Source organism: Sus scrofa, chromosome 9 (assembly GCF_000003025.6).
Source record: "Sus scrofa isolate TJ Tabasco breed Duroc chromosome 9, Sscrofa11.1, whole genome shotgun sequence".
NCBI lineage: Eukaryota > Metazoa > Chordata > Mammalia > Artiodactyla > Suidae > Sus > Sus scrofa.
Genome location: NC_010451.4, coordinates 28,967,527 through 28,973,774, shown reverse-complemented (window position 1 = coordinate 28,973,774; position 6,248 = coordinate 28,967,527). Strand labels below are relative to the sequence as shown.

At 35.9% G+C, this 6,248-nt stretch overlaps 1 long non-coding RNA gene across 1 annotated transcript in view; it reads right to left on the bottom strand.

The window, feature by feature from the left end:
- Nucleotides 204–6,248, bottom strand: part of LOC110255421 — a 498,014-nt gene continuing 491,969 nt past the window's right edge. The window contains exons 2-3 of the long non-coding RNA XR_002335595.1: nt 5,372–5,430; nt 204–1,043 (exon numbers count right to left, since the gene is read on the bottom strand). This is a non-coding gene — a long non-coding RNA (uncharacterized LOC110255421). The remainder of the gene's footprint in view (nt 1,044–5,371; nt 5,431–6,248) is intronic.

Below are 6,248 nucleotides of genomic sequence, written 5' to 3'. Positions count from 1 at the left end.
GGCTGTGGTGTAGGCCTGCTGCTGCAGCTCTGTTCCAACCCCTAGCCTGGGAACCTCCTTATGCCGCAGGTGCAGCCCTAAAAAGACAAAAAGCAAAAAAAAGGAAAAAAGAAGTGGAGTTCTTATTCCTCTTATTTACTAAGAAATTTTATGTTATAAACCTTATTACATTTATAAATATATAAATTGAATGCAACCCAACACATTTAGATTAATTTATCTGGTCAATATTTTACAGCTTACATATTTAGAGCCAGGATGGGGACACAAGTCAGACTGACTCAAAAATGAATTCTTTTAACCACTTTGTCATATTACATTTATTTAACTCTGGGCCAGGCCTTGTTTATGGTGATAGGGAAATAAAAAATGAGACCTTCTTTTACTTGATGAGTCCACAACCTAAAAAGGAAACAAGGAAGCAGCATATAACACTATAATAAGTTAAGCATAAAGATGGAGTTTTAAACCTCATCGTGTATAAGAAGTCACTGCACAGGGGAGCTAATGTGCAGGCAGCTATTTCGAAGACCTGCAAGCATTTTACACAGAAAAGACTTATAGAAGTCTCTAGCATCCTAAATATGACCACCAAGGTAGGCCGGCCTGCTTGTGACAGTTACCAGAGATTTTATATGTTGGTTGCAATAAAAAGGGTATAAAATAAAGATGAGGAATGTGAGGTACATATTCTACTAAAATAAATAATCATTCTTAGTTTTGAGAAGTATATGGCCTAATACAGGTGGTTTGGAATCAAGATCGTGACTCATTGACCAGGATCAGTTGTAGAAAGCAACCCCAAGTCACTCAGATATTGCAGAAATCACAACCTTTTACAGTTCTTCGTTTTCATCAAAAGGAGGTCTTTCCCTTATTGGCCATGTCCAGGTCTACACTATTCAGATCCTTGTCAAATAATGTTATCTGTAGTCTCTATCCGGATTATGAAGTGTTCTTTGGAATGCTTTAAGCTGCAGTATTATTTTTCTCTATCATCCACTTGGTGAGCAGAGGAATGACAGCACTTGCACATGGCATGGCTAAAAGGGAGATGAATAACGGGAATATTTATTGGCAGTATTAGACATTCCTCTTAACCATAACATGAGAACTCAAAGATTTAGCCAAGAAAAGGGATCCTGTCACCTGCCAGAAGACTCCTTTACTATGGTACATTTTTGTTGTTGTTGTTATTTTCTCTTCCAATTCTGTGCTAAGCTTTCTAATTTTTTCACTTTTCTCCCAGATCATTTTGATGATGTGAAAGATTCTGGACAAATCTCTAGGGATGTAAGAACAGAAATTTTCACTTAGGACTTCACAGGTACTGTATCTGCAGGCTAGAACATTGTTATTGCTTTAACATACTGCAACTTGACTTTTTTTTTTTTGCCTGCCTGTAACAGTATATTTCTGTGGTTCCTGCGTTATTATCTGTCCAGCTGATTTTCTTTTAACAATAGCATTGAGAACTTGAGCACACAACAGGCTCTTTAAAATCAGGCATAAAAGGCTGCAATCCAATGAAGAGTCTTTTTGAAAGGTGAAAATATCTAAATTTATCCCAATTCTCTAATTTGGGAATTAAATTAATTTAATTTTACTATAAATTAGTAAATTTATGTTTTTGCTATAATTTTCAGCTTGTCAAATATAAATAGAGCATTACCTGTATATGGAACACATTTTTTTCTTGCTATACTGTAAACCTGATAGCACTTTCTAAAGTCCTGTTGCACCAAGTTTTATACTATAAGCAAGGAGTCATTCCAGGAGTTAGTTTCAGCTGTTGAATACAGGAGTTAAACCTCAACATGCTGAGTAATAGCTGAATGTGCAGGACTTATTCTTTAGTTATTGGTTTAAGATGTGGAAAAAATATGTGGGTACTTCAGTGAAATACTGAGACATAATTATCCAAGTGTATCGCTGACATCCTTGCATGAATGAACACATATTGATTACCAGTATCAGGGTGAATAGAATAGGGTTTGTAAAGAAGGGTGAGCTTAGATGAACCACGGTGAAATAAATTGTGTCAGGTGGAGAGGCAAAGAAAATAATACTGGACATGAAGGATGAGGAAGGAGGGAATGACAATTTATTTAATGGCCTGAAGATACTGAACAAAGAATACTATAGGCTATTAAATGTCATTGTTAATATTGTTTTTAGCAAGCAAAACATAAGATACAGATAATTAACCTCTCTAAACTAGTTACAACGTGCTAAGCCATGGGTTGACACACTGTTCCTATAAAAAGGCAAGATAGTACATAGTTCAGGCTTTGTGGTGTGTATAGCGTCTGTGCAACTCAACTCCAGCACTGTAATGCAAAGGCAGCCATAGACAATATCTAAACAAACAGGCACGGCAATATTCCAAGAAAAGTCTTTTTACAGAAAAAGTCACTTGGCTAGCCTTGGACCACAGGCCATTTTGTTCAATAGTGAAGGGCTTCTTGGGTTCTCTCAACAGAATTCTAAAATATAATCCCATTACTTTCCCCCTTGTATAACTCCTCCCTCTGAATGTAGATGGCATCTTATGCAATATGATGAATATGATGAAATATCATTATCATTAAGTCACAGTATATGACTAAAGGGGGAGCATTAGTGTGTGCTAATTCAAACACATGAACCCTTCGCAGTTAAAGAGTTTCTTCCATTTAGTGGAAGAGAAAGTCAAAGAGATTTGGAATATCAAAGGGGTTCCACACAAGGAGGTTTTTCCATTGCTGAGATAGAGAAGGCCTGTGACTAGGAACTTGAAGCGCTCTTAAATTCTTAGAACAGCTTTCAACTGAGAGCTGACAAGGAAACAGGAATTTCTGTCCTAAAGTCACAAGGAACTGAATACAGCCTCTAACCAGAATGAGCCTAGAAGAAGATTCTTCAGGACCCCCAGGTAAGAGCCACGCCCGGCCAACACCTTGATTCCTTGTTATCCCAACATAGAAGACTCAATTGAAAAAATATGAACTTTTGACTTGCAGAAATAAAAGATAATAAATGAGTATGGTTGAAAGCTCTTAACTTAGTGGTGTTTTTTTACACAGAAATGGAAAATTCACATATTTAACCTCCCTCTGGATATGGTACTAACATAGTTAAGGAAGAAGTCTAGAGGAGTCATTGTAACCTTGAGTGACCCTTTACTTGATGTACCTCAAATATTTGCAACAGTTTTGAGCCCACACAATTTCCAGGAGCTTCCAGAGATCTATCTGGAAGCAGTGAAACATTCTGACAACATGACAACAGGTTTAGGAAGATAATGAAGAGGTAACTAAGTTTCCTCCTCTGGAAAATCCAAAAATGGCCATGAGAACTATATCTAATAGTTCATTAGTTTAGGACTTCATTTCCACAGTAAATATTCCCTCATCAGGTTTAAGGGGCTGCATTGCTGGGGACATCATCCTAATGAGATAGTTGAGGTGAGTGGATGTTAAGAGGCTTAAGAATGCCATCTGTGGAAACATATTTTTGACATGTTTGAGGAAGATAAAATGACCAAAAAAATCATGGGAAATGCGTTAGACATGGTAACCTCCATATTCACAAAGAAATCTGTTTTCTAAGGTAAAAGTTGCGAGCTGAAGGACAGTATTGAACAAAGATGGACCGAGTCCCTCAGAGGGTCCTATAGGGGCAGAGTCATAGGAAGTGTTCTTAATTTTGGTTGCCATCCATTCTCATGGGTGAAGCTGGACAGTTTTTTTTCTTTTTTTTCCCCAGTGCTCCACGGTTTTCATTATCTAGTGTCCCCAACAACAAGAGTTCTCTCTTTGGCTTTTTAATTGCCATGAGTTTGGTCTGGATTGTATGTCTCCTTTGTTTATAGAATCTCTTCTGAAAGCTTAGCTAAAAGCTGTAATTCCTGAAGGGTGGTGATTTACCATTCTATTTTTTTCCTCTTTTTTTTTTTTTTTTTTAATTTTCTAAGTTAGCCATCTCTGGTTTTAACCCAGTTACAAATATACTGGACAGAGGAGTTGATATCAGAGTTTAAGGCCCAAGTTCTGACACTTCAAAGGTCATAAGAAATTCCTAAAGTCTAAAAGTCAGCCATGTTTTAGATGGGCACAAGATTGAATCAAAGTTCATTCAACTTCAGCCAGAAACCCTTGAGGGATGGCAACCAAGATCACTTTTCTTACCCTCTGGGCTTTGGTGTGTTCTAAAAATATGTTTTAATTATTTTAATTTTTTTTTTCATTCTTCCTGAAAGTGGGCCCTTTTGGCTTCTCAGTTGCTGTAAGTCAGGTACCCTAGGGATAAGTCTTAGGATTGTCTTAAATTTTCTAATAATCATATCATTCCTACATTGTGGAAAATGTTTAATGATATTCCAAAATTCTGAGAACTTTGTTTCAGAGAAGGTATCAACAAACTACAGCTCATGAGCCAAATCAGGTGTGCCACGTGCTTTTGTCCTCTTGCAGGAGACTTATGTCCTTTTGTTTATGTATCATTCAAAGCTACTTTAACACTCTAGAGATGAGTAGTTGTAACAGAGACCATAGAAATCAAAAAACAAAGTATTTACCATCTGACCCTACAGGTATAAAGAGAATAGGCTCTGGAGTTAGACTTACGGGATTCAAATCCTGGTTCTACTACTTATAATATTTTTTCACTCTAGGTTTTCTGTAACTTACCTATTTCTCTATGTTGCCCTCCCCATGCACAATTATGAAATTCTAACTCAAAAGTAGTTTATTAGTCTTACCCATTCCTCATGGCATTAAAAGTGATAGTCCCATATGAATATAGCAATCAGGTGTACTCTATTCAACAAACACTTAAAGGGTCGTAGCTTTAAGATACCATTTTTAAAAATAAATTTTATTGGAGTATAGTTGACTTAAAAGTTATGTTAGTTTCAGGTGTACAGCAAAGTAAATCAGTTATTCATATGATATCATTTTGCTCAGTTCTATAAAGATATAGAGACACTAACATGGATCTCCAGGAGTTGAGTCTAGTAGAAAATGCAGAAACATAAAGACAGAGGATGACAGCTATAAATGCTGTAAGTACAAACAATATGTTCTGATAAGACGTTCAGCCAGGATAAGGTGAAATACCTTCCCTACTGACGTCTGCGTTTTCTGTTATTCAGTATGATGTTCAAACTGTAGTTGCCTTGGACATAATGATACCAGAAATTTTTCCAGTTTATCTACACAACGAAGATATCAAAGTTGACTCGAATTTTTATAAGAAGAATATTTTTCCTACATGTGCTAAATGAATCCTGGTTCTGAGCCAAAGATGGATACTGCAAGAATAGAATATATAGCTTCCATTCTATTCAATGGAAAAGTAACAAAGTTAATATATTGCAACTGTGACTTACCCTCCTGAAGATACATCAGACCAAAATGCACAAACCATGGCTGGTTCTCAGAACAGCACCTATAAATTAACAATAAGAAAGTTCCCAATTAGACTATAGATGATATACTTTGTAATTCCTTACATTTTTCCAGATTTTTATGTTTAACATGAAGAAATCAATCATGGTATCCCCATCTAGAGCCAAACTAAAATGTAATTCAGTAGGAAAAAGTTAATCTTTTTGGTTAGCACAAATGCTATAAATTCGCTGTCTAATATCATAATTCATTTTAAGTTAAAAGGGAGAAAAATCATTCGCATGGCAAAATTAAATTTTACCTCAAATGACAATATAGCAATGTATCAAAATACTCAGAATCCAAGTTTATCTTTACGTTGAAAACAGTGATATCAATATGTCCTGGCTATAGTGTCATCTGTATTAGTAAACTAAAATCATCTGTAATTAGACCAAGAAGTTTAGAAACACTGAAAATAATCATCAAGGTAAGTAATCTCAGTGTGGGATAACTGAAACACCATAATTTAGTAGAGGAAAATTGAAACAATTGCATTAGATGTTACTAGGGACAATAGGAATGTAAAAATAGAGATTGAGAAAAACAGAGTGAGAAAGCAACAGAGATGAACAGAAAAACTAAGAGAGAAGCACATATTACAAGGCTTCTTCCTGGGAAGGAGAATCTTGGTTGAAAATACTGCCATGTTGTTGGCTTGGCTATTTCTAACCTGATCATTTTTTTCTTTCTTTTTTCACAGACCCATTTGAGAATTTGACTATCTCTTCAGAAATATGCACTGTTTCAGAGAGGTTATAGTCCTCCTAAATTCCCTTTATGGGCCTGAGGTTAAGAGGACAGGTTATAAAAGCTGAA